Below are 27,191 nucleotides of genomic sequence, written 5' to 3' on the forward strand. Positions count from 1 at the left end.
TCAAGCAGGGACCTGTCAATCAATGTTAATTTATGTGCGACATAATATATTTGCATATATGAATCACACTAGGAGTACCTAAACCTTTGCATACAGAAGGGAATAGTTTTCTACACATACAGTGTAGGTGACAAAGGGGAGACATCTGGGTCTGTTATTGTAAAGCTCCTGGTATGTTCAGAGTTTGTGGGATACTAAAGACATAATTAGAATTAGTTTGCTGATTGTTAGTTAATTCCAAAGAAGTGTGAAGCTATTTTAATAGTTCTATGCTTATTAAAGTTGTTAGATTTTGGAATAATTATATCTTCTACATACCTAATGCCATACTTCTTAAATGGCTCTGATTTTGACTCACATTTCAGTTCTGTCCCTGTCCATTTCTTCTGAAAGTGCTGACTCTTGGAGAAAAGTTTGTGAATTACTTTTAATAAATAATGATAATAATTAGAGTCATAGACTTCTTTTACTCAAAAAAAAAAAAAATATATATATATATATATATATATGTTCATAGGTAGGTACTAGGCTATCGGCCCAAGGGCCTAAGTAAGCCTAGCCAACAAGGTTCCCTGGCTTACGCCACCCGAGAAAGTTATTTTCCTGTGCCCCTTTTGAGCAGAGCCACAGAAGTGATTTCCAGGGTAGATTTTCCTTGAAGAGTGCTAATGGGGAACTTTGCTTGACATAGATGGGTAGCTTGTTCCAGAGTATGGGAAGTCTCTGGGACAGGACTCTATCCCACCAGTATGTCCTGTTTATTGTGGTGACAAGGTTTAGGTCTCTAGAGCGCGAAGCTCAGAAGGATCGGGATTTCTTTAAGTGTAGTATGTCCAACAGCTCTGGGTTTGACATAGCTTTATATGTTAGGCAGATTTCACCTCAGAGTAGGTGATATGCTATGGAGTAAAGCTAGAGTTTTTTGAGACGGTCAGTGTAGGGCATCTGCTTGAGGCCAGTAATCCTCTTTGTGAGGTACTTCTCTGGCCTTTCCAGCTGCTGCAGTTGTCTTGTGAGGTACATTCCAAAAGGGGCATTGTACTCTATAATGGGTCCTAATGAGTGTTGAGTAGAGGGGATGAGAACCCTTTTGTGATGGTGTGCCATGTAGAAGGATTTCCTGACTACTGTGGCAATATGATTATCAAAGGCGAGACTACTGTCCACCTGGGTCCCAAGGTCTCTTATCACACATTCAGCATTAAGTAGACTACCGCCTGTGTGGTAGTTCATGGGTACAGAGTTTTTACCAAAGGGGATGACAATGCACTTTTTGGCATTGAGGTTGAGGCCATGGCTGTGACACCAGGCATCTGTCTCAGTGAGGCCCTTCTGTAGGATGTCCACATCATTTGGGGACTTGACTGTGGCTCCTAGTTTGCAGTCATCTGTGAACTTTGTTAGCCAAAGGCCTTCTGTGTTAGCCTGTACTTTAGAGAAATAGATACCAAACAGGAGAGGTCCCAGGACTGAACTGTGTGGTACTCCACTTGTCACTGGTTTGAAGTCAGATTTGGAGTCTGCGACTTTTACAGTGTGGGTTCTGTCAGTGAGCTAGTTGGCAACCCATCTTGTGACGTAGGGATTTATACCTAGTTTAGTGAGTTTAGCTATAATTCCAGAATGGCGGATGGTGTCTAAAGCCTTGGTAAGGTCAAGATAGGCTGTGTGAATCATCTTACCCTCATCTACAGCTTCGGTGACTGCCTCAAAGAAGTCAATCAGGTTCAGGAGGCATGATCTGCTTTTCACAAACCCGAACTGGGTGGGGTCCAGAGTTTGAAGGTTACCAATGTCTTTGTTTATGAGTTCCATGATGATGCATTCCATGGCCTTACAGGCCAGGCTCATCAGGCTAATAGGGCGATAATTCCCAGGATCAGTGGTGGCTCCCCCTTTGTGGAGTGGGATAACTGTTGCTGTGTGCCATTTAGTGGGCACAAAGCCTGATGTGAGGCTGTGATTGAACATGGTGCTTAGGTGGGGAGCCAGTTCATTCTATCGCTCGTGTGTGTGTGTGTGTGTGTGTGTGTGTGTATATATATATATATATATATATATATATATATATATATGAGTGTGTACATATTCATTTGTATCCTCTTATTTTGTCAGTGTGTCAAGTTAATAGTACTAATATTTTAAAAGTGTCCCTTGATTCTTTTGAGATTTGTCCCTGATTTGTTGATACCTATGCATGATACAGTTAAGTTGAAGGACACACCAGTGGTAGGTCATTGATGAATAAGGAGAACAAAAGAGTGCCTAATACAGATCCTTGGGTAACACCCATGTATGTTTTGCCAGTTTCAGAATGAATATCACTGCCCGTTAGTCTGAAGGTAGATCTTTAACAGTAACATTATATTATGAAAAAAACACACAATAAGAGAATAATTATGTTAATAATGTTATGACCCACTGTCTCAAAGGCCCACTTCTTATCAAGGAGACCATGCCTCTGTTATATAAATGATTTGTTAATGTATAGATAGCTGCCAGTATGCTATATTTTAGTGAGAAACTATGCTGCCTGTTTGTAGCATTTCATATATGGGAATATACTCAGATGTTTTGCTGAAGATAAGATTTTGTAGGATTTCAGCAAGTTGACAGAAATTAATGATGGGCTGATACTCTAATACAGTGGCAAGGGGATATTTTGGGGATTGGAATAATCCGAACATGCTTAAAACTGTGTGAAATGGAGTCAGTAGTTTGTGACAAATTGTAAATAAAAGGCAAAGGGTTTCATACGAAGTAACAACCTAGCTGAAACAGGTTTGTGATGTATAATGTGGAAATGGGGTTTATAGATGCAATCAAATTTATCAAAGAGTTCCTTTAAATGGGTTTTTGTGAGTTGTTTAAAACAGAATAGTGTGCATTCTAAATGCCTATGTAGTGAAATGGTTGTTTGAGGAAGGAGATAGGATAGTTTCAAATGGAGGTAGAAAGCTAGTGGGTGGTGAAGTTGCATTCTATATAATACTTTTTACAAGTTCTACATTAATGGGAATGTTTGTGGGTAGCTTTGGAAAAACTTTTCCACTGCCTATATTTATAATTTTCTGCTAAAATTGTTTGGTTTGGGCCAGGTATTTTGATACTGTATTGCTAATATATTTAGCTTTATGAGTGATTATATTAAATTCTTACTTCTCTGTGCAACTTCATATAGTTATTATGGCTGGATCTATTACTTGTGTGAGAGTTTCATACTTACCAAGCATGGCTTCTGATTTCTGATGTAGTGTTTTAGACAAAGGTTTAACCAAGGGGTGTACTTTACTCCAAGTATTCTAACTTTTTTGAAGACATATTGCCTGCCTTGTGTAGGAACTACAGGACTCTAAGAGGTGGGTAAGATGTATAAGATGGCTGTGGCATCAGTATTGCCAAAGAGCATACTCCAGCCAATTGCTTCTAGTTTATTGCTTCTATTTTATTTTATTTATTTATTTCAGTTTGCAAATTGGGTTGGAGAGGTGGTCTTGTTGACCCTTTCAGTCATGATATGGGCCAAAAGGTAAGCAAAACAGTAACGTAGACAATACACTCAATTTACAAACACAAGAATGCAGTGAACAACTTTAATATGAAATGATATTTGCAACAAAGAACACAATACCACATTATAACTAATATTAGCAATAGAAAACATTATGTGCAACATCAACATATTCCATGCTGCTGTATGGCTAAAGAAGCCAGAAAGATCAATCCATTACACAGACATAAAAGCAAAGCTACTGTTTGCAAAACAAAATGTATTGGAAGCTGAAACATAATTCATGTGGAGTTTTGGCATTTGTCACATACAGCTGATACGTTTAGACTTAAGCTAAGTGTGAGCAACAGTTGTAAAAGCTCATATCTAAAATACAGGAGACAGTATATTACTGTAGTAGTTAGGAGTTAACTATGCACATTTCAGATGAGACATTAAACCAAGGTCCTAGCTGCTTGAGCTGATGGTAGCTCAGGTGGATGTAAAAGATTCATTTCTTTGTTGAATGTTTTAAGAAAAGAGTGCTAAACAATCAATACTAGATTTTTATTTATGTACTAGTGGTGGCATAGTCTGAGGTGGTGTTTCTGAATTTGTGGTTGGATGTTTTGTTTTTTGCCCATTTTGCATTATTATTTTGGTGGCTGCAAAGGATTGCATCAGACCTATTTCAAAAAGTAGGGTAAGTTCCCAGATGCCCTGGTTAAATTTCCCCTAAGAGTATAACTACCACCTTGGGCCTACCTTGAAAAGATACCACTAGCCTAGTGACACTAACCTGGTCAACAAAGGATAAAAAAATAAAATAAAATTGTCCCTGAAGCATGCACATTTGTTGAGCATGGCTGCGTGCACTTTGAGATTTAATTTAAAATGTGTCACACCGTTACAGTTCTTAATATCCTTGGGTATGTCATTTCAGTAGGATAGTGCCCTTTCCCTGGTCTTTAATGTGAAGGGTGGACTGATAAACTGAAATTGATTATTCCTGAGAGAGTATGCCTGCTGACTCTGGAACAGTTCAGAGAAGAGGATATCTTGTGAACTGTCTGGAATAAACCTGAAGATAATTCCTCTCTGGGAATAGTCAGTGAACTTTAAGTGACTGGTAGGTAACAGTAGGACAGTGCTCACTAAGTGAGTTTGATATCATCTGAAAATAGCTCACTTTGTTATAGTAGTAAGAATAATGCCTTGAATTGAAGTTTTATCAGAATGTTAGGTTAGTCTGGTACCCTAAAGTATAGGTAGGGCAAGACAGGAGAAAGGATATTATCCTTTCTAGTTGTTATTTGGATTTCCCATTCCAGTCACCCATATTATTAGTTTTATGATTCCCTATAACATCAGAGGCTTGCTTAAGAATGTTTAGCATAATGCCGATAGTGCAGAGGGGTATAGATCACTGCAACAAAGACTTTGGTATGTAAAAACAACTGCATCTGTATTATCAACAGTATTGTCACATCATCACCCTTTGTCTAATCCTATTTTCATATAATATGGTATATTTTTGTTGAAGTAGTAGGGATTTAGAAATGATTTTAAACCAGTTTTGGTAATGCAATTATTTTATTGTTGTGGACTGCTGTCCAGAGTTCAAATTGAGGCCATTTGGAATTGAAGCTTCCAGCATTTAAATGCTATATGGATATATCTTTAGCATGCGGAGTACTGTGCTAAGTAAGCAGGATAAGTTAGCACATGGTTTGTCTCTATATCTCCAGCCTACGGTAGGCTAACTATGATAAGGATTGTAAGGAATCCAGGAACTTAGTGCATGTCTAGAATTGTAGTTTGGTTGTAAGGAGTCTAATGCTTTTAATATAGGATTCTTGATGGCGGGGCTAAAGTTATTAGCATAGAAAATCTGCCAAATGTAACTACACTCTGATTAGTGGAAGTACATGAGTGGAAGTTTGCAATTATTTGGAAGGTTGGTGTAAGCAGTGAGAGGTTGCTGTAATAGTTAAGGTGTTTACCTTGCAGACACAAGGTGTAGGGTTTGATTCTCATATGGGGTAATTGGCTAGGCTTAAAATGGCCAACATGGGGAATTACCTTAGTACTAACCTATTAATAGTCCTTTGAACTATGAACAATTTGGGGTGAGTAGTACCTTATTAGATTCCTGGTCATATGGCTGAGTAATCATTAGGAGATTAAAGAGGTATACTGCTCGGAGAGTTGGTAATGTCCTTAAAGAGGAAACTGAACATCTAGTGTTTGGAAGACTGTGATTGGTAGACTGGAAGTATGAGCTGTAGGGGCTATGCTGCAGGTTTATGCTGAAGGTAGAGAGAGAGATTACCATGTATAATTCAGCTGTGAAGGTAGTGATGATGAAGGCAATTTATTTGAGATTCTACATATGTATGTGTCTGTTGTATCAGAGATGAAAGGTATTTCTTTGAGATTTTTGCACAGGTATTAGTCTGAGATACATATACACATTTTAATAGTGAGTTTTAATTATGTTTTTAGTTAGAGAAATTTAATTACAATTTATTTTGTTTTAGTATTTTTCAGTAACCGCTGTTTAGAGGAGGGGGTGATTGTGTGTGTCAAAGATTTTGGTTGGCTGGGGTTGGTCTAGAACATTGGGACTAAAAAGGAAATTTAGTAAAGGGCTGCTGGTATGGGGTTAAGGTAGAAGAGTGTAGCACAGCCAAGCATGGGGATGTTGTGTGATGCAGGCTTCTCTCTAGCTATGTAATATTCTAGAAACAATCAGCAAATCTCCTGTCCTGGAAGCCCATCCACCTTCTCAAGACAGAGTCACCACTAGAGTTATAGCCCGCTTGGTAAAATGGATAACTCTCTTGTGGGTCAGGGTAGAGCACTGAGACTATCAAGGAAATTGGAGGGAAGGGTGAGATGGGGGTAGGGTAGAGGAGTGTAGCACAGCCAGGCATAACGAGGCTGTGTGAAGTTGGTTCTTCCCACTTATATAATTATATAGAAATAATCAGTGAATCCTCTGTCCTGGAAACCCATCCACCCTGTCCATCCAGATTTACAGCTACCATGGTAAGCTCATTTATGGGTCTGATGAGCTAACTAGTTAATGCATAGTTAGGTTGTATGGGGCATGGAGTTAGTTGTATTAGTTCACCATGATTAAACTAAAATGTGAATATAAAAATATAAGGAGGACAAATGATCACTTGCATGCAGCATAGCAAAGATGGGCAAGAACCAGATACATACCTCTCAACCTGCAGGCATTGAACACAGGAACAAAGACACCTTGAAATGTAGGCCTCGTCCAGCTAAAAATATGGACATTTAATTAGCATCAAATTTGAATACCAAATAACACAATATTCTTCCTGCTTCCAGTAGGAATGTGGGATACTACTCAGAAGCAGTAAAAAACAGAGTGTGACAAAATGTTGGAAAAATATAAGCCCATTATCAAAAGAACAGTTTAAAATCTGTAGACTTTAATGAATTATATTTCAAAATCCTTCCATACAAGGTGATTTGTTTTTGCTTCTGAAAAAGGGAGATGTAAGATGTGATCTAATATTGTAAATTTTTCATCTCATCCTCACATATGGGTCTGGATCTGATCCATTGGATCTAACTTGGCCGTTACCAAGCTCGTGGCAACCCAAAGCTCTTGGATATCTCCCCTTACCTGCAATGCACATCTCCCCATTACTTCAGATCGATTTTGCCACTTTGCAAAGACATGGTATGATCACCTAGCTCTTGGTTATCAGGTCATATTATTAAGAATTTTTTCTTCTATAGTCTTCTTTTCTCTATATGTTTTGTGTAATTAGTTTTTCCTATCTCTCCCTTATCATTTATAACCCCACCCTTTACAGTAGCTGTTTTTAATTGGGTTACTTTCATTTCTTCTCTCTTGTTCCCTTTCACTTTCCCACTAGTAACCATTTTTTATATGTTTCTTCCCTCCCCCTTTACCTTTAAAGGTATCTCTTTAACCTTCCTTTTATTTCTATCCACTCTTATAAAATAAAAAAAAAAAAAAAAAAAAAAAAGTCTCTTTCGCTGTTTTCTCTCTATCTGTGTGAGTGGATTCTCTGCCTGTTTCCTGCTGATTTTAAAAAATGCACAAAGTATGGGCACAAGATCCGTGTTAGCGACTTGTATGCACTGTGTCTCTATTGCCTTGGCCCCCTTCACTTGCAAGAGGATTGTGCAATTTGGCACTATTTTAATCACTGAGCTTTAGTATTGAGAAAAAATAAGCTAATCTTGAGTGGCATGTTGCCTTCGGCCTTTGGGGAGGCTATTTCTGGCAGTAAAGAGAAATCTGTCTCATCCTCAAAGACAAAAATCAGCTCATTCCAGCCCTGCTTCATCTATTTTATCTAAATCCTCTTAAAAAGGAAAAAAGAAACCCTCTTCAGCACTGACAGATCCTTCAGAGCCAAAACTAAAATGTTGAAATCTCGCATGCCTGTGGAGTCTGTGACCCAATCGGAGCCTTCGGCACCGATCTCTACCTCATTGGATCTGGCTTCTTCGGCTTTGATCCTATCTAGTAAGGATAGATCAGATCCATTGATGTCAGATCCAACAACTAGTCCCTTCAAGCCTATCTTGACACTTCTGAGGACACGGTACTCTCCCACCTTTGAGCCAGTTCCATCAAGAATGCCATCTCCCTTCTTATAAAGACTAAGTTCCCTGTCTGCTTGTTCTTCCAGTTCAACCAGGATCCTTATGATGGTGTAGAATGGATGGTGCAGAAGATTTTGTGGGCACAGGGCATCACTACGTCCCCCTCAACCTTGACTCTTATGGTGACAGGTCTGTCTAAACAATCCACTCTGCCTCTTCCTCCTCCTCTTACTTCAGGGCTAACTTTGGAGCCATCGGATCCAAGTAGCCCAGTGCCTTTCAGCTTTGATCCAAAGATGTCCTCTTGCTGGGATGAAACCTTCACTTGGAGCTCATTGGCCTTTTTGGAGCCAGAGAGTTTCCAGACCCATAGTGAACCTCACGAACCTCAAGTGGGCTTGACTCCCAGGTCTTTGGAGAAGTTGATGTGCCTTGGAGCTTCAGTGATGGTGAGCTTGGCTCCAGCTTCAACCCCCAGTTAACTGTCTTCTGGACTGGAGGGGAAACCACCTGAAAGCATGGCTTGTTGGTGCCAGAGTCCTCATCCATTGAGGAGCAGTCAGCCTTTGGGGCTTAGGATAGATATAGCTGTCACTGCATCTAAAGGGGTCATGTGCCTCCTTGGAGCTGCAATCCCAGTAAGATACCCTGCATTCCCCTTTTTACCACCATGTTCCACAGGGAAAGTGGGATCTCGGGCACGAGGATACCCATCTTGGGTACCCCTGACTCTTCTGATACTTCCCCAGACTACTCCACTGAGGAGGTCCTTAGGAACAGATTTTGCAAGAGGAAGCATTTGGATTCCATGGATGAGTCAGCCATGGAAGACACTGACCTTGATGAGTGAGAAGGCTTCCCACCGTCACCCCCTAAGAATGTTTCTTTTGGGGAGATTCTGAAACAGAAGGGTGGCCAGCAGTCTAGCAATCCTTCACCTGAGGAGTCTGTGTACCTTGCTGCCTTTGGTTCCCACCCATCTACCTCCAGGATGACTCTGCCCACTGATGAGCTCATAGGTTTAATCTTTCAGCAGGTGTGGGAGATCCCAAATTCCATCAAGCCTTTTGGCTGGATAACAAATAAAATTATAACCACTCCCTCTGACAAGCGCTTCTGGACAAAAGGGGGTTGCAGTAAATGCCATTGATATGGTGGCAGTGACCAAGAAGGAACTCTACGAGGAGAGTTCAACTATTCATCCTCCTAATAAGGATTCTAGGACGATGGATAGATGTGGGAAGTGAGTGTTCTCTTCAGTGATCTTTGCCTTGTTCTGCTCAATTATCTTTTGCATTTCACCAGGTTACAAAGGGATCTGATCAAGGAGCTTTCAGATACCCTTGAAGGAGCAGTAGCTGAGGGAGAAAGTAGCTTCCCAGTTATCCACCCTACATTCTGTAGCCAACTCTTCCATGAAGCTCAGCACACATGCATCCGAAGGAATGAGCAGAGTGGCGGGTTCCAGCAAATCTGTGTGGAGGCATGCCTGAATGGGCCTTTGCAATTTTGTGAAACTATTTAAGTCTGTTTCAGTGCTCCATTTGATGGCATGTCTCTTTTTGGTCCCAAAGTGAAAGATATGCTATTCAGGTATGAGAAGGAAGGTAAGATTCTTTCTGTCATGGGCATACATTTTTTGGCTCCTCAGAGACCTTATCTTAAGGGTCAGAGAGGGCAGTGAAAAAATGTGGTTCAAGAAGTCTCAAGGGTCCTACTAAGACATGTGGAGAGTTTCCCCGCAGAGGGGGAAACAATAATGGAAGAAGTTGCCCTTGCAGCAGTGGAGGTCCACAAAACCAAGGTCCCCAGGAGTCTTTCTTCAGGAAGCCCTTTCAGCACTCCTGAAAGGAGGCCCAATTGTCTACTCCTGGAGGCAATCGGGGGTCAACTATCCCTGCACTAGAGAGCCTAGCAAAAGATAACTTCCAACATGATGCAGAGGATAATACCCAAGGGTTACCAAATTCCCTTTTCTCAACAACCCCCTCCTAACAAGCAAATCCCTGACATTCCACCCAGTCAAAGGGATCAGGAAATCATTCAAATTCAAAAACTGCTGGAAAAAAAGAGTTATCCAAGAGGCCCCTGAGATCAGAGAGGATTCTGAACTTACTCAAAATTCTTTTTGGTTCCAAAGAAAACAGGGAACTGGAGACCAATCCTGGATCTGAGCAGACTGAACATGTCAGTTCAGTGTTGCAGATTATGAATGGTCATGGTACAGTCCATACTTTCTTTACTGAAACAGGATGATCAGATGTGGTCTATAGATCTTCAGGATGTGTACTACCATATAAATCTGGACAGACACTCCAGAGGATATCTAGCTGGGAGCCAGTCATTACCAGTTCAGAACACTGCCCTTTGGTCTCACTACCACCAACAGAGTGTTCACCAAATGCATGGCAGTTATTGCGGCTCACCTTAGAAGTCAAGGATTCCAGGTGTTTCCTTATTTAGATGACTGGCTCATATCTGCCTTGACCAGGCATCTACTTATCTGCACAAGAGACTCTGTTCTTCAAGTTTGTTCCAAGCTAGGCATAACCATTAATTACCAAAAATCTCATCTGTCCATAGGGGCACTACTGGACACCACTCAAATGATTGTGAAACTTCCTCCTTCCAGAGTGTTAACAATCAGAGAGCAAACTTCAAGGTTAATCAGGAACAAGAAGGTAGCTGCCCGGCATGTTCTACAGGCATTAGGATTTTTGGCTGTGGTGATTTTGTTGTTTCCATTAGCCAGGTTTCACTTGCAAATCCTGCAATGGCTTCTGGCTGCTCAATGGTCAATAATTCACCAACTGATGTCTCACCAAATTCTTATAGCAAACATATGCAAAAAGAATCTTTCATGGTGGATTTGTTCAGAACAGGTGACACAAGGTCAATCATTTGTCCCCCGTCAACTAGAGGCTACGGTGACCACAGATGGTTCCCAGATAGGGTGGAGGGGGCATTATCTGGGGAAGAAGGTCCAAGGTACTTGGCTCACAGATGAGGCCAAGCTCTACATAAACATCCTGAAGATGAGGGTAGTGCTTACAGCACTGCAGGCATTTCAGACTGCTCTTATAAATTCATAGGTAGGTACTAGGCTATTGGCCCTAGGGCCTATATAAGCCTAGCCAAAAGGTACCCTGGCTTTCGCCACCCAAGGAAAATTATTTTCCTGTGCCCCTGTTGAGCAGAGCCACAGAAGAGATCCTCGGGGTGAATTTCCTATCTCTCATACAATCATCAAGATTTTTCTTGAAGAGTGCTAATGAAGAGCTTTGTTAGATATAGATAGGTAGTTTGTTCAAGAGTATAGGAAGTCTCTGGGACAGGAATCTATCCCTCCAGCATGTTATGATTATTGTGGTGACAAGATTTAGGTCCCTAGAGCATGTAGCTTGGAGGGATTGGGATTTCTTTAAGTGGAGCATGTCCAACAGCTCTGGGTTTGACATAGCTTTGTATGTTAGGCAGAGATCTCCTCTGAGTAGGCAATATGCGACGGAGTAAAGCTGGAGTTTTTTGAGATGGTCTGCATAGGGCATCTGTTTGAGGCCTGTAATCCTCTTTGTGAGGTATTTCTGCAGCTTTCCGGTTGTTGTAGATGTCTTGTGAGGTACATACCAAAAGGGGCATTGCACTCTATAATGGTTCTAGTGATTGACAAGTAGAGGGTACAATGACCTCTTTTTTTCTTGAATGAGAAACCTTTTATGATGAGGTGTGCCACGTAGAAGGATTTCCTGACCACTGTGGCGATGTGATTATCAAAGGAGAGACTATTGTTCACCTGTGTCCCAAGGTCTGTTATCACACTTTCAGTGTTAAGTAGACTACCACCTATGTGGTAGTTCATGGGTACAGAGTTTTTACCAAAAGGGATGACAATGCACTTTTTGGCATTGAGCTTGAAGCCGTGGCTTTGACACCAGGCATCTGTCTCAGTGATTCCCTTTTGTAAGATGTCCACATCGTTAGGAGTTTTGATTATGGCTCCTAGTTTGCAGGCATCTGTGAACTTCATTAGCCAAAGACCTTCTGTGTTAGCCTGTACTTCAGCGAAGTAGATACCAAACAGGAGGAGACCCAGGACTGAAACCTATGGTACTCCACTTGGCACTGGTCTGAAGTTGGATTTGGAGTCTGCTACTTTCACAGTGCGGGTTCTGTCAGTGAGACAGTTGGCAATCCATCTTGTGACATAGAGATTTATACCTAGTTTAGTGAGTTTATCTATAATTCCAGAGTGGAGATGGTGTCAAAAGCCTTGGCGAGATCTAGATAGGCTGTGTGAATCACCTTACCCTCATCTACGGGTTTGGTGACTGTTTCACAGAAGTCTATCAGGTTTAGGAGACATGATCTGCCTTTTACAAACCTGAACTGGGTGGGGTCCAGAGTTTTGGGGACAGTTGCAATTCAGTCAGACAACATGGTAGTGGTATGGTATATAAACAAGAATGGATGAACCAGATCATAGCCTCTGTGTTGAGAAGTGATCAGTGTGTGGCTGATCTCATCCAACCACTTTCTTGTAGCAATGCACATTACAGGAAAGTCAATCTTCAAAGTGGACAAGTTGAGCAGAGCTATCCTCATGAGTGGTCCTTCAACCAGATTTTAGTGGAGAACATTTTCCGCACATGGGGTCAGCCTTGCTGCAACTTCTTTGCCTCTCCCCTAAACAACAAATGCAGCTGCTACTTTTGCCTAATTCCCCCACTGGGGCAGTCCTTGAGGGATGCTCTAATACACAGTTAGCCTCCCAGACTATTGTATGCCTTTTCCCCCATTCCATTGATTCCCAAATTCCTTCAGAAAGCCAACAGGTTGAAGAGAGCAGTAATCCTCATTGCCCAGTATTGGCCTCTACATATCTCATTACCTTTCCTCTGGCCTCATCTACAGAAGGACCCCTGATTTCTGGAACCTTTTGCAGACTTACTGTCACACCCGACAGGAATGCTTCATCACAACATTCACAAACTCAAGCTTATAGCTTGGTTCCTCCAGTTCTGTTGATTACCAGGCATCCTATGCTCTCCTCCCCGGTCCGTTATATTCTTTGTCCTCCCATAAGTCATTCACTCAAAAAAAAAAAAAATGGAAGAGGTTTTTAATTTGGGCAAAACAACACAATATGGATCCTCTTATGACTCCCATTCACTCTTTAGCCCATCTTTTCAATTCAGTAAGGCAGCTGTGGCCTCTACTATGAAGGTCCATTTAGCAGCCATTTCAAATTTTCACATTGAGATAGACAACATATCTTTCATTTCCAGTAAACTTTACAAAGCCTTCTTAAAAGGGACATTGTTGTTAAGACCTCCCCACAAGGATCCTTCTCCCCCTTGGGATCTTAATTTGGTACTACATCTGATTGTTCAACCACCCTTCAAACCTGCAGCAAAGATATTAAGTTCCTATCCTGGAAAACTATCTTTTTGGTGGCTATCACATCTGCAAGATGGATATCAAAAATTCAGGCACTATCTTCCCAGACCCTGTATTTGATTTTTCATGAAGACAGACTCTTTGTGTACCAACCCCACTTTTTTGCCCAACGTTGTTTCACAAACAAATATTAATCAGACTATACATTTGCCTGTTTTCTTCCCTAATTTTAGTAGTAAGGGTGAATGTGTACTACATTTGTTGCATGTTCATAGACAGTTACATTTCTGTTTGCGTAGAACTAAAGAGTTTCAGAAAGCAAGCCAGTTGTTTATTGCCTTTGCAGGTCCTAGGAAAGGCCAACCAGTTTTCAAAGTTACCTTATCAAAATGGCTTTCTATTTGCATTACCTTCATTTACACCTCAGAAGGCATTAAACCTGTCAAGCTCACGCTACCAGGACACTGGCCACATCTGCAGTCTTCCAGATATATGCTTCCTTGGATGATATTTGTGCAGCAGCCACATGGGCAAACCATCATACCTTTATCACTCATTACAAGTTAGATTTGGTCTCCAGGGGAAAGGCATCCTTTGGTGCGATGGATCTGAGGAACATTCTCCTGTGAATCCACCTGGGGACTCAGTCCCATATGTGAGGATAAGATGAAAAATTGACTATCAGATAAAGATGGTATGTACTCACCCTTACATTCATTCTGTATTTTCGATTTTTCATCTCTCCTCATATACACTCCTTCCAATCCTGTTACTTGGGGTTCTTGGTTCAACGGGAAGAGATTTTCAAATATTAGGTTGTTTTCCTTATACTCCAGAAATGGTCTCCTTTAAAATATTTTTGGGTATTAAAAACTAAAATTCTTTTTTCTATGGTTATAATTCTAGCAAACAGTATCTTCGGTAATGGGGAGAGATGCATTGTGGGTAAGGAGAATTATCCAAGAGCTTTTTGGTTGCCACAAGCTTGGTAATGGCTGAGTCAGATCCAATGGATCAGATCCGAACCTATGTGTGAGGAGAGATGACAAATCGACAATACAGATGGAACGTTATGGTGAGTACATAATTTCATTTTTTTCTGTTTCTTCAAGTTATTAGCACCACTGGTATGTTGATCATTTAATGTTGTTTTCTGTGTAATAGACAGCTTCAAAAATCACATGTGATGAATGGGATTTAGAAACCTGTGTGAAGGGGTAAATCAAACCTGAAAATAGGAATGTTTCTCAAAATGTAGGACAGTTTCTTGATAGATGCAAGCTATGTGAACCAAATAGGGTAAACTGGGAGCTACACCTGGATTAAAGGATTACAAGCTAATTTCATATAACACTCAGAGGAGCTAAGTTCTGAACTGGGGAAGTGCCTGCTAAACAAACCTATTGGAGCCAGTGGTAAGTGATATATAAAGACAAGTGACATTTAACAAGTTCTTGAGTGTGTCTCATACTAATAAGTTAAACTAGGTCATTGATCTTGCATTGGATGTGAGGATAGTATTAACCAATTGCAGTTCTTGTAATTGTGAGGCTGCCTCTAGCTTTCTGTGTTGTTTGCCAACAATGCAAAACTATCCATTGGTAGGTTAAAAAGAGCATGTTAGGGATACAAAAAATGAAAGATAGAGAGTCCAGTTGTCATGCATTTCAAAACCTGTCAAAATAGCAGTGTACAGTAGCTATAGGCAACAGTTTTGGAACAAACTGTTTATGAGCCAGTCAATATTAATATTAAAAATAAATTGCTTTGCAAAGAATACATTTTATTTTAAAGTTTGATACGTTGTCTCCCAAAGGGTTAAATTTGGAGTATAATTGGAAATGGTTAATGTAATTGTTTAATTAATTGTTAATTAAATGGAGTGTTATATAAGGAATGTGTTTGTGGTGAGGTTTTATACTCTGTAAAGGCTGGAGCACCTAAGGCACTAGAGAATATATTTTATTGTTTCTTTTTAATAAAAGTTTTTTTGAGTCCTGACCACCTGTGGTTGCTGCTATATTTTTGTATTTCATTGTGGTTGGAGGTGTTCATTTGTTCATGGCCAGTGACTCCTTTTCCCAGATGCCAAGAATATTTAGAGAGACCAACATGGTCCCAACTCAGAGATCAATGGAAAATTATGTTGTCCAGTTGGGTGAGCATTCTGTGATGACACTGTTTGGAAACCAACAATGTGAGTGTTTTGCCTAGACTGTTGAATAAAATGGATGAAGAATGAGGAAAGTGTTCCAGTAATCCTTTTTCTGCTATTGTTCAATGGACGGTGACTGTCCTTGCACCAGAAATCCAGGTACTGTTTGAATAACCTGAGCATTTAAATTTTAGGGAGGCCTCTGTGCATTTTAATATGCAGGATTTACAGCATTACTTGGAATTGGAAATTACTCCTAAGGTTCTCAGAGCTGTGAAAGGCCCATCTACTCCTTTTGACATCATGGATGAGGCTGATAAGAAATTCCAGACATGATGTGTGGCGTGGCACATAGGTGCAGTCTGGAATTGATTAATATATTGATTGAGAGGGATATGTTATAAGCACAAAAAATGAAAGAGGATATTAAATGTGCTTATTCTGAAGTTTTGGCCAGAACAAGCAACAGTTTCTTACTGAAATGAACAATAAATTAACCCTTTTTGAGGAGGAAATTATTGAAAGATAAAAGAATAAGTTAAGGCGGGATCTTTGTTACTGTGAACATAATCGGGCATTCACAATGGGTATGAATCAATGGAGACAACATCAGTGTGTAAGATTTGAACAACCAGATAGGAATAATGAACAGTATGGCATTTCATTCACTTCAGCTGAGACTGAATATATCCACGGAGTAGGATAGCGAGGAGGCATCACACTGTTGCTTCTAGCCCGGAATCCTCAGAATTTTTACCAGACCTTTTGTAGGGGAGACATATAGAATGAGAATCCCGAAAACGCTTACAAAATAACAATAAACATTCTACAGGGGCAAACAGGGAAGGACAGCAATTTTGATATGTTAAACAAGGTAAATGGAATTAATTTACCTGTCAGAGATATTAAGGTGTTGAAAAACATTGATGATTATATAGTTAATATATCTGAAATTCATTTTACAGAGGATGAATTGTTAGTCACAAATTATGGCTTGAAGTTTGTGCCAGTGGTTTTACAGAGGCTACATGACATAAAATGTGAAATTTTTAGATAAGTTAGAAAATTGCATTTGATTGTTTTTTTTACAGGGGACAACAATTATAAAGTTCTAGTAGAAGAGAAATTTGAGTTGGATAGTGATTTTAATAGTAGTAATGACAGTTTTTTCTCCTGTAGTTTGAATTGTGAAGTTAACACTTATTGTCAATTTGATACTGAGGGTATAATGCAAAAAAGCTGTTTTATACCTCCAATTAACAATGGCATAATACAGCATTTCTTTGCTGTATTGAATTATAGTGTGGAATGGGAATATCATAATTTTAATAAAATGAAGGCTGATATACACTACAATTTAAAAGAGAATGAATGGCAGATATTGCAGTGTCTGGGTAACTGGAGGGCTATAGTATTTAAACCAGTGGACAAAAACAAGAAATTGCTTATTATGCATTATTCCCAGTATGTCAAAATGTGTTACCAACATTTGAATGATCACAAGGTATCCAGATTGGTGGACATTAAACAATATTAAAAAGCAGTGGAAAATTTTAAGGATTTGTTAAATAAAGGTTGGAGATTAAATTACTTTGTTATGATGATAAATACAAGTTTAATGTTGCTGATTGTACAATGGCCCATTTTTTCTGTTTGCCTAAAATGTATAACAGTTTGCGGGATCCGCCGAGTCGGCCAATTGTTTTGACCCGTAATTATTTTACTTATAATTTATCCTTCTTTTTACATAGATATTTATTACCATAGGTGGTTAAATTGTAGCCTTACATTTGGGATGTTTATGATTTTATGAAGAAAATATGAGATATAATTTGGACGAATGATATGTATTTTATTGTTTTAGATATTGTCAGTTTGTATAGTAATATTTGCCATGTCTTTGGGATTGAAACTTTATCATTTTTTAGGGCATACTCCCATGGGTTATTTTGAAGATTGTTATATTTATAGGAAAGATTTTTTTTAGGAAATGTGTTAAAATATTATATATTTATAGATGACTTGGTTTTTATTAGTACAGAGGGTAAAGATTTGGCAACACAATTTATACAAGATTTGAGTAAAAATAGATTTAATTTGAAATGTGACAGGTTACAGTTGGAAAAACAAGTAGTCTTTTTAGGTATTGACATTGAGGTGGAGGGCATTGAAGATTCTGGTATTAAGACCAGTTTATAGAAAGTTTGAGAGTGAGAATTTGTTCTTACATGGATATAGTTGTCATCCCCCCACACACTACATGCTCTGCCTTATGGGAAGTTTTTGAGACTTCAGAGACTTTGTAATGATGAGAGGGAGTTTTAGAGGAAACTACAGAAGACTGTTACTGTCTTAAAAAAAGAAGAAAAAAAATATATATATATATATATATATATATATATATATATATATATATGTATATATATCCTTGTTTCCCACCTTTTCTGAGCTAGAATAGTCCTGAGTTCAGGTTTTGCTGAATTCTGGGCTTCAGTACAAGTTCCTGTGTTGCTCATAGCCTTACTTGGAAAGGATGAAGCTTCTCTGTTCACCAGTGAGAGTGGGGAGCTTTGAGCAGCCTATCTGTCCTTGGAGGAGTGGTCTCAGCCCGGAAACTGGTTGTTTATTGGCCGTTTTGGGCTAATTCCTAGCTCTTTCATGTCCCCTGCTTTAAAACCCACTTTAGCGCGATTTTGCTCATAACGCAGTATTGTGCAGCACTACTTAAACAGGTTTAAAGCATTCCCGGCTCCACAAAGTCTGCTCTTCACTTTTTCCCTTAGAACTGTTCTAATTCTCAAAGTAAGCACTCTATTTTCATTATAAAGCCCTGCACTTGCTCTTATAAGTAATCTTATAAGTAAACAGTAATAAACTAAAGCACTACACCCTCTTATACTCCTTATAAGTACTTGGCTCCCTATTGGTCCTTTCTGATCAGTCAAAAAGCAGTTCCTTATACTATTCTGGCATGTACCGATGTAAAGGTAGCTATCCTGCTAAATGATACCGCACCAAAAAATAGAGAGAACTAAGTACAGGATACAAGTGTAGTATCAAACGCGTAGAACCATCCAAAAATGCAACAATGCAATTGAATACCAATCGAGACACACTGGTAGCACTTGTAAAGGACAAATCTTTTATTTGGAGACAAAAATGAGCGCTTTCACGTGGACACCCACGCTTCATCAGATGTTTTAATGAAAATGCCTTCTTGGCTATCCAAAAGTCTATTCTATTCTATTCTGGCATGTCCAAAAGTCAGTTTCGGGTTTACTCTCCAGTCCAGCTGGTGAATCTGGGAATCTTGAGGCAATGTTACAACTGCCTCATGTACACAGACCACCCTCTCCTCTTCCCAACAAGCTGAAATATATGTGAGAGATGCAACTATATAGCCAAACTGGAGGCTGAGCTCTCTCAACCCAGTACTGGCACAGTCAGTCAGGAGGAGAAGGTAACCACACACACCACAAATCCAGTCTCACATAGACCTATTGCATCAGCAAACCAAACACATAAACACACAAAAACATACTCGGAGGCTCCAAATAAAAATCTGCCAAAGCAGCAGAGACCTCCAAAGCAGACATCCAAGCACCCACTACCCCACAACAATACCCACGTATCACATATTTCACAAAGTCACTGTGCCACACAGTCACAGCCCTTAAGGTTAAATAACACACCTAATACACTTGTAATAGGTGACTCTATTGTCAGACACACTAACGTCCCACTCACCTGACTGAACAAGGAGAAGGTCACTGTAAGCTGCCTGTCGGGTGGCAGGATCCACCACATAACACAAGCACTCAGGCCACTCCAAAGCAGGTACAAATATGACTCCGTCATTGTCCATGCTGGTGTGAATGACCTGAGACACACCTCCCTGGACTACATGAAAAGAGACATAGCGAAGCTCTCTGATCATGTAGCTCAGGCCGGTATGACCCTGACCTTGAGTAGCATCTTGCCCTCACCAAGAATGATGCCACAGTATAAAGACAAAATGATCAATTTTAACAATTGGCTAAAGTATTGGTGTCATTCAAAGGGGATCCAGTGTCTGTCAGCCTGGGATGACATGCTCGACAAGCCATGTTGCTTTGCTAGGGATGGCTTGCACCTGTCACCCCTGGGCTTTCGAGTACTGGCTAAGGCTCTTGCCACCCCCATAGTGCCTTTTTTAGGCAAGGCTCAAAAGACAAACCCACCTCCATAGACAACACAAGACAAAAATAAACTAAGGGTCATGCTGCTCAACGCCAGAAGTCTAAACCTCAAGATGCACGCGTTCAAAGTTCTCCTCAGTATGGAGAATATCGACATCTGTGCAGTAAGAGAAACCTGGTTCAAGGCTCCCAAGAGCACCCCAGCACTACCAGGTTATACCTCATACCATGCTTTTCGGCCCCAAAACTCGGACCGAACCACAAAAGGAGGGGGAGTATCCATATTCATCAGAGATACCCACACCTCCAGGTTAGTGGCACTGCACGAAGCAACGGAGACCATCCATGTGCAACTAACAGTGGGAAAAACTGCCTTTCAGTTTGTAGCCTGCTACAGACCACCCTCCCAAACACAAGAACCCCACTCAGCTTTCCTGAGAACACTGGAGAAAAAGAAGGTCTCTCCAAACACAATAATATTGGGTGACTTCAACTTTCCAAACATTGACTGGGAAAACAACTCAAGCCCCAACACCCTCGCTCAATGGTTCCTAGAATTTATAAACTCAAATGCTATGGAACAACTGGTCACCACTCCCACAAGAGGAGAAAACATATTGGACCTGGTCATCACCAACATGGGGACTCAATGTTCCACACCAGAGGTATGCCCCTCATTGGTAAGATCAGACCATAAATTAATCTCACTGGACATCCATATCCTGCCCCCACCCCCAGCCAAGGAAACCACGGTGAAGAATTTCTCAAAAGCAAACTTCACACTTCTCAAAACTGAGGTGGAATCCTTCAAAGCCCACAGGTCAGTGGAAAATACTGCCCAAACCGCAGAATCCTTTACAAACGCATTCTATGGACACCTACAGGAATGCATGGATCGTGCTATCCCAAATAAAACCAAGACTCACTCCTCCAAATGCAGGAGACCTGTCTGGTTGTCCCCAGCCATAAATAAGCTATACAACAGAAGGAGGAAGCTACTACATGATAGAGCAAAATCCCAAAAAGGGAAGGCATCTCTGATCAGTACTAGCACGAAACTATGATTCTTCATAAAATCATCTAAGGCCAGCTTCGAAAGAAAAATTGCACAAGACGCTAAAGATAATCACAAGGCCTTCTTTAGTTATGTCAGGAATCTGGGTGGCAACTCCCAGATATGCTCTGAGTTAGTGCAAAATGACAAAAAAATGCACTGATCCCACAGACATTGCCAACATCCTGGCAGACAGGTTCAGTGCAAACTTCTCTGCCCCCCCTTCCCCCCAAAAGAGCAAATGTCTATCCCAACAGAATGTAGCCTCCCTGACATCACAGATACACAGGTGAGAGCTGCCCTCTCCAAAGCAAAAAAACACAGCATCAATGGGACCGGACAGTGTCCTGGGCTGCGTCTTACATGAGCTCCAAGAAGAACTGAACCCTCACATAAAGTCACTGTTCAATCTCAGCCTTACTACAGGGTATGTACCCAAGGAATGGCGTACAGCAACAGGGGTCCCGCTCCACAAAGGTGGTACCACAACAGACCCTGGAAACTATCACCCTATAAGCCTGACTAGTCTGGTCTGCAAAGCTATGGAGCGTATCATCATGGAACTCATAAAGACATTGGGAACCTCCAGACACTGGATCCTACCCAATTCGGCTTTAAGGGCAGATCTTGCCTCTTGAACCTGGTCGACTTCTTTGAAACAGTTACCAAGGCCATAGATGAAGGGAAGGTAGTCCACATGGCCTATCTGGACCTCACAAAAGCCTTCGACACAATACCCCACTTTGGCATCATAAATAAGCTCACCAGCTTAAACATCAACCCTTATGTCACAAGATGGGTTGCAAACTGGCTCAGGGATAGAACCCACATGGTCAGAATTGCAGGTGCCATGTCAGACTCTAAACCAGTTACAAGTGGCATCCCATAAGGCTCAGTCTTGGGACCTCTCTTGTTCGGTATATACTTCTGAGGTACATGCTAACACTGGAGGACTATGGCTGACCAAGTTCACAGATGACTGCCAACTGGGTGCCATAATAGACTCTCCGGCTGACACAAGCATCCTCTGAAAGGGTCTCACAGAGACAGATAACTGGTGCCAGAGCCATGGCCTAAAGCTAAATGCCAAAAAGTGCATAGTCATCCCCTTTGGTAAAAACCAAGTGCCCACAAATTACCACATAGGTGGTAATCCATTAAGTATGGAAGAAGTAATTAGGGATTTGGGGTCCCAAGTAGATAGTAACCTCTCCTTTGACAATCATGTTGCCAAAGTGGTTAGAAAGACCTTCTATATAGCCCACCTTATCACGAAAGGGTTCAGATCTAGATCAAGAGATGTCATTGTGCCCCTTTACTCATCACTCATCAGGCCCATAATTGAATACAATGCCCCATTTGGGATGTACCTTACCCGAGACACCTACAGCAACTGGAGAGACCCCAAAAGTACCTCACCAAGAGGATCAAGGGACTTAAACAGATGCCCTATGCAGTTCAGCTGAAGAAACTCCAGCTTTACTCAGTTGCTTACCGCCTACTCAGAGGCGATCTATGCCTGACGTATAAAGCCATGTCCAACCCAGAATTAATGGACATGCTCTACCTTGGGAAATCCAAATCCCTTAGAGCTACACGCTCCAGGGACTTAAACCTCAGCACAGAAATAAATAGAACATGCTGGCTGGACAGATTCATATCCCAGAGGCTCCCCTCACTCTGGAACAAAATCCCAATCCATGTTAGGCAGAGCTCCTCACTGACCCTCTTCAAGAGAAATCTTGACGAGTGGATGGGAGATCATAAATTTACCCCTGGGATCTTTTCTGTGTCCATGCTAGACAGAGGCACAGTAAACTAACCTTAAAAGGGCCATCTTCTGTGACCTGCTATACAGAGGCACAGTCAACCAATCTAAAAGGGTGGCGAAAGCCAAACACAGTCTGGCTAGGCTTATAAATGCCCTAGGGCAGATAGCCTTGTATCAACCTATGAACCTATTAGTATGTTAAGTAGAAGGGGTTATGAAGATGGGATATTATTAGCTAGTATGAATAGCCTGAGTGGAATTGAGAACAATAATGTTGTGGGATGTAATGATGAACATTTTTTGATAAAAGAAAAGGCGGACAAAGAACCTATATTTTTTGTCACCAGATATACTGTATTTTCAAAGGAATTGATTAAATTGGGTGAATTATTATTGGAATTTTTGGTAAGTCATAAGGATTTCTGTAATATTTTGGAAAATAAGCCACATATTTCGTATAGATGGAGCAGAAATTTTGGTGATATTTTAGTCCATGGGAACTTTGTCAGACAGTATTAGTAGGGAGGTGATTAATAAAGGGACAGTTTCTTGTAGGAAATGTTCTTGCTGTAATTTTGTAGTTAGTTAGTTTCCCAAAAATTAATGGCAGAAGCTTTCAGGTTTAGGGCAAATTTGAGTGTGATAGTGTGGGGGTTATATATGCATTGAGTTGCCCATGTGGGAAATTTAAGAGATCCTTTTCTATGAGAATTAAAGAGCATGTTAGGTTTATATAAAAATGTAAGTTAGACAGTCCAATTGCCATGCATTCCAAAACCTGTCACAATACCAGTTTACAGGGACAACAGGCAACAGTTTTGGAACAAATAGTTTGAGCCATTCAGTGAAATTAATATTAAAAATAAATTACTTTACAAAGAATCCATTTTTATTTTAAGGTTTGATACGTTTTCCCCCAAAGGGGTAAATTTGGAGTGTAATTGGAAATGGTTAACTTAATTGTTTAATTAATTGTTAATTAAATGGAGTGTTACATACGGAACACATTTGTGTTGAGGCTTTATACTCTGTAAACACTGGAGCAGTCGAGGCGCCAGAGAATATATTTTATTGTTTCTTTTTATTAAAACTTTTTTGGAGTCCTGACCATCTGTGGTTGCTACTATATTTTTGTATTTCATTAAGACTGGAGACATTTAACAAGTTCTTGAGTATGTCTCATACTAGTAAGTTAAACTAGGTTCTTGCTCTTACACTGGATGTGAGGATAGTAGTAATGTGAGGATAGTAGTAACCAATTGCAGTTCTTGTGACTGTGAGGCTGCTTCTTTAGCTTTCTGTGTTTGCCAACAATGCAAAACTATGGTTTGCTTAGCATCCTCACTGTCAGACTAGGAATTAATGTAGTAGTTACCACTTGCAGACCTTGTGGTTGTGACTGTTCATTCAGCAGGGATTGGGTTAAGCTTTTTTTGTTGTTTATCTGTAAAGTCAGACTTTCCATTTTATGTTAAATATGTCATCATTTTTGCACTGGTTATGTAGGCAGCAGTAAGCAATTTCAGTTTTTTATTTTAGTTCTGATATTTCTCAATCATAAGGGAATGGGTAAAGTTTTTGATGTTGTATACCTGCAGTGTGAAACTATCCTGCTAATGGTGAATCCCAGGAGGAGTTGTACTGGAGTGCATGGCCTGCACCCAAACACATCCCTCCTCATTGCTCCATTCCACTGTAAAGTGGAAGGCATTGTACCTATGGAAGTTTTTCAGTGTTTGGACCCCCTATTTTTACCAAGCTAGGGTGACTAGACTATGCCTCCAAATTTCTGTACTAATACATTGGATAAACAGTACAATGAAAACACTGTCGTTTATTAATGACATAATCAGATGCTTTATGAATCACACCAGGATATGTAGTTACTTAATACCTAACCTGGCCTTCCAGTACTCTTGATTCATAGCTCTCAACTAATCAGGGACACTTTTAAAATATTAATACTATTAAGTGGGGCATTGACAGAATAAGAGAATGAATAAAAGAAGGCTATAACTTTTAATTATTGTAATTATTTATTAAGTATAATTCCCCACTGTTCCTCTGAAAGTCACCTGTTTTTAGAGGGTTTAAGAGGGACAGAGCTAAAATTTGAGTCAGAATTAGGGATGTCACTGAAGAACAGGGACAGTGGAAGAGGTATGGTCACTGAGAAACAGGGACAGTTGAGATGTATGCTTTGAATTTATGGGCTAACTCTGACATACCGCATTGCTTCATTGCACTATAGGGGTTGTAGTGGGTGGTCCTTAAGGCGAGTAGTTTGGAATTTTTTTAGAAATCTCATGGAAATCTGGAAACTTACTGTTTGAGTTAAAAAATGTAAAATGGTCATGACTGAAATGTCCTTCAGAGACAAGACAGGCCATTTTCTAAACCAATACTCAAGTTATTTAAGTCTAGGTTTTCCCTGGGTTCTGTCCTCCAAAGTACATTTTAGGATGCACCTGAATCCCTTTAGCTTCCTTTGAGGTACAGAATCAAAGACATTGCTTAAATCAACATACATGTCATTCACTCTACCCTTTTGCCTCTTTGATGGTGATCAAGTCACAGAAAGAAATGACTTTGCTATCAAGCAGAAAGGTTTGCCCCAAATTAAAAACTGGTGCCAAAATCATGGACTGAAACAAAATGCTAAAAAAATGCATTATTGTATTCTTTGAGAAGTCATCTATCCCAGAGCTGCCACCTTAACAATATGGCCCAAGAGTTGACGCAGTTAGAGATTTGGAAACTGATGTGGACAGTGACCTAACATTTGACCAACATGTGTCATGTAAGAAAGTCTTTCTATACTGCACAGCTTAGAAACAAAAGAATTGTGTCTAGATCTAGGAATGCCATTGTCCCCCTTTACTCAGCCCTCATTAGGCCAATCATTGAATATAATGCCTCCTTTGGCATGTATCTGTCCAGACACATGCAAAAACTGGAACACCCACACAGATACCTTACTAAAAGGATACAAGGCCTAAACAACATGCCTTTCATGGACTGACTCAAAGCCCTGCCATTATACTTGGTATCTTACAGACTGCTAATTGTGACTTGTGTCTGGCATATGAGGCAATGATGGATTTACTGCACATCAGCAAGATAAATTGCATCAGAAATATTCAGTCTAGGGGTATAAACCTTTTTTGCAACACTACAAGAATGGTTTGTAGGGACAGGCATATCTTGTAGAGGATACCGCTGCTCCCAAACAGACTCCCCATCCACATAAAACAAACTTTATCCCTGTCCAAATTCAAGCCCAACACAGATCTATGGATGGAATTAGAAAAATTACAGCAGGAGTTCCCCTTTACTACTAATTGACAGAAGCAGCTTCTAACTTCTTTATCCCATACATGGGTCCCCTCAAATTATCTATGGTATGATCTCAGTTATTCTCATTAAGGGTAATTTATAATTATTGACCATTGGAAGGGTAAGGCCAGTCTATAACGAAATAGGATAGGTTATTTCAAGTACAAAAAGGGAAACTGGCTAGGCTTAAAATGGCCCTAAAGGGCAACTTGCCCCATACTGCAAGTAATCTTAAACTGCATTGGAATTAATTGTTTGTACCAACTGGAGCTTTTCTCTCCAGGCTTCTGCTGAAAAAGGGCTTTTAGCTCAGACAGACACTCCCGGTCAACAAATATAAAATAAAATAATAAATAAAATAAACAAAAATACTTACAGAAAAGCCCATGAACAGAATCAAGCTGGAATGGCAAGAACTACCACACGTGATCATACTGTGAATGATTCGGTTCAACTCAGAGCCAAACTGGCAAAACGTCCATTCCAGCAAACCTGACTTACCTGAAACCTTAGTCCATCAAACACCTACCATAATGAAACATTTAAAAATAATGAAAACCTGTAAAGCACCACTTGCATCCCCCACATCTCCCTACATTTATGTAGTAGTATTAAGATTGTGTAACTACAGAGAAAGTGGACCAGTTGCTATTTTGTTAGTGTCATCTCACCTTCCTCTAAAGTTCCATTAATTACCTATCAGTAAGTGGTAAAAAGTTACTGTAAAAGTTTTTTGGAGAAACCATATGATTAAAGGCTACTTCAACAGACAGTTATCTAGAAATGAATGACTTGACAAAATAGGACTCCGTGAATCTGCTGTTGATGAGGTGGGATAGTAGCCTGAGTTTAAGTAACCAGAGAACTAGCATTTAGGAAGTAATATTTCCTTCTGCATACAATAATTTCCAGTATCTTTCCTGGTGTGGGAGTAAGACTGAGAGACGTATAACTGTCTGGAATTTATCTAGACTTTGGGTAATGGAACCACTGTTTCTGACTTCTTTTTTTTCCAGCATCAAACCTTTTACTATGCCTGGACTGCAAAGTCTGCTACTAAATCACATAGGTATCTGACACTTGGTATGATAGATCTTCTGGAAAGTGTATTCTTTCTCCATGAAGATTATTGAATTACTCCCCACCTCATCTCCAGTCATTCTTTATCTTCCCCAACTATATTTAATGTA

General features: G+C 40.2%; 1 protein-coding gene across 1 annotated transcript in view; it reads left to right on the forward strand.

Annotated features, from left to right (window-relative positions):
• LOC122789044 overlaps nt 1-27,191 on the forward strand; it is a 3,657,207-nt gene that overhangs the window by 3,351,049 nt on the left and 278,967 nt on the right. The gene's annotated exons all lie outside the window — the stretch shown is intronic.

The sequence above is a fragment of the Protopterus annectens genome, chromosome 14.part0 (assembly GCF_019279795.1).
Source record: "Protopterus annectens isolate FY-2018-M chromosome 14.part0, PAN1.0, whole genome shotgun sequence".
NCBI classification, from domain to species: domain Eukaryota; kingdom Metazoa; phylum Chordata; order Ceratodontiformes; family Protopteridae; genus Protopterus; species Protopterus annectens.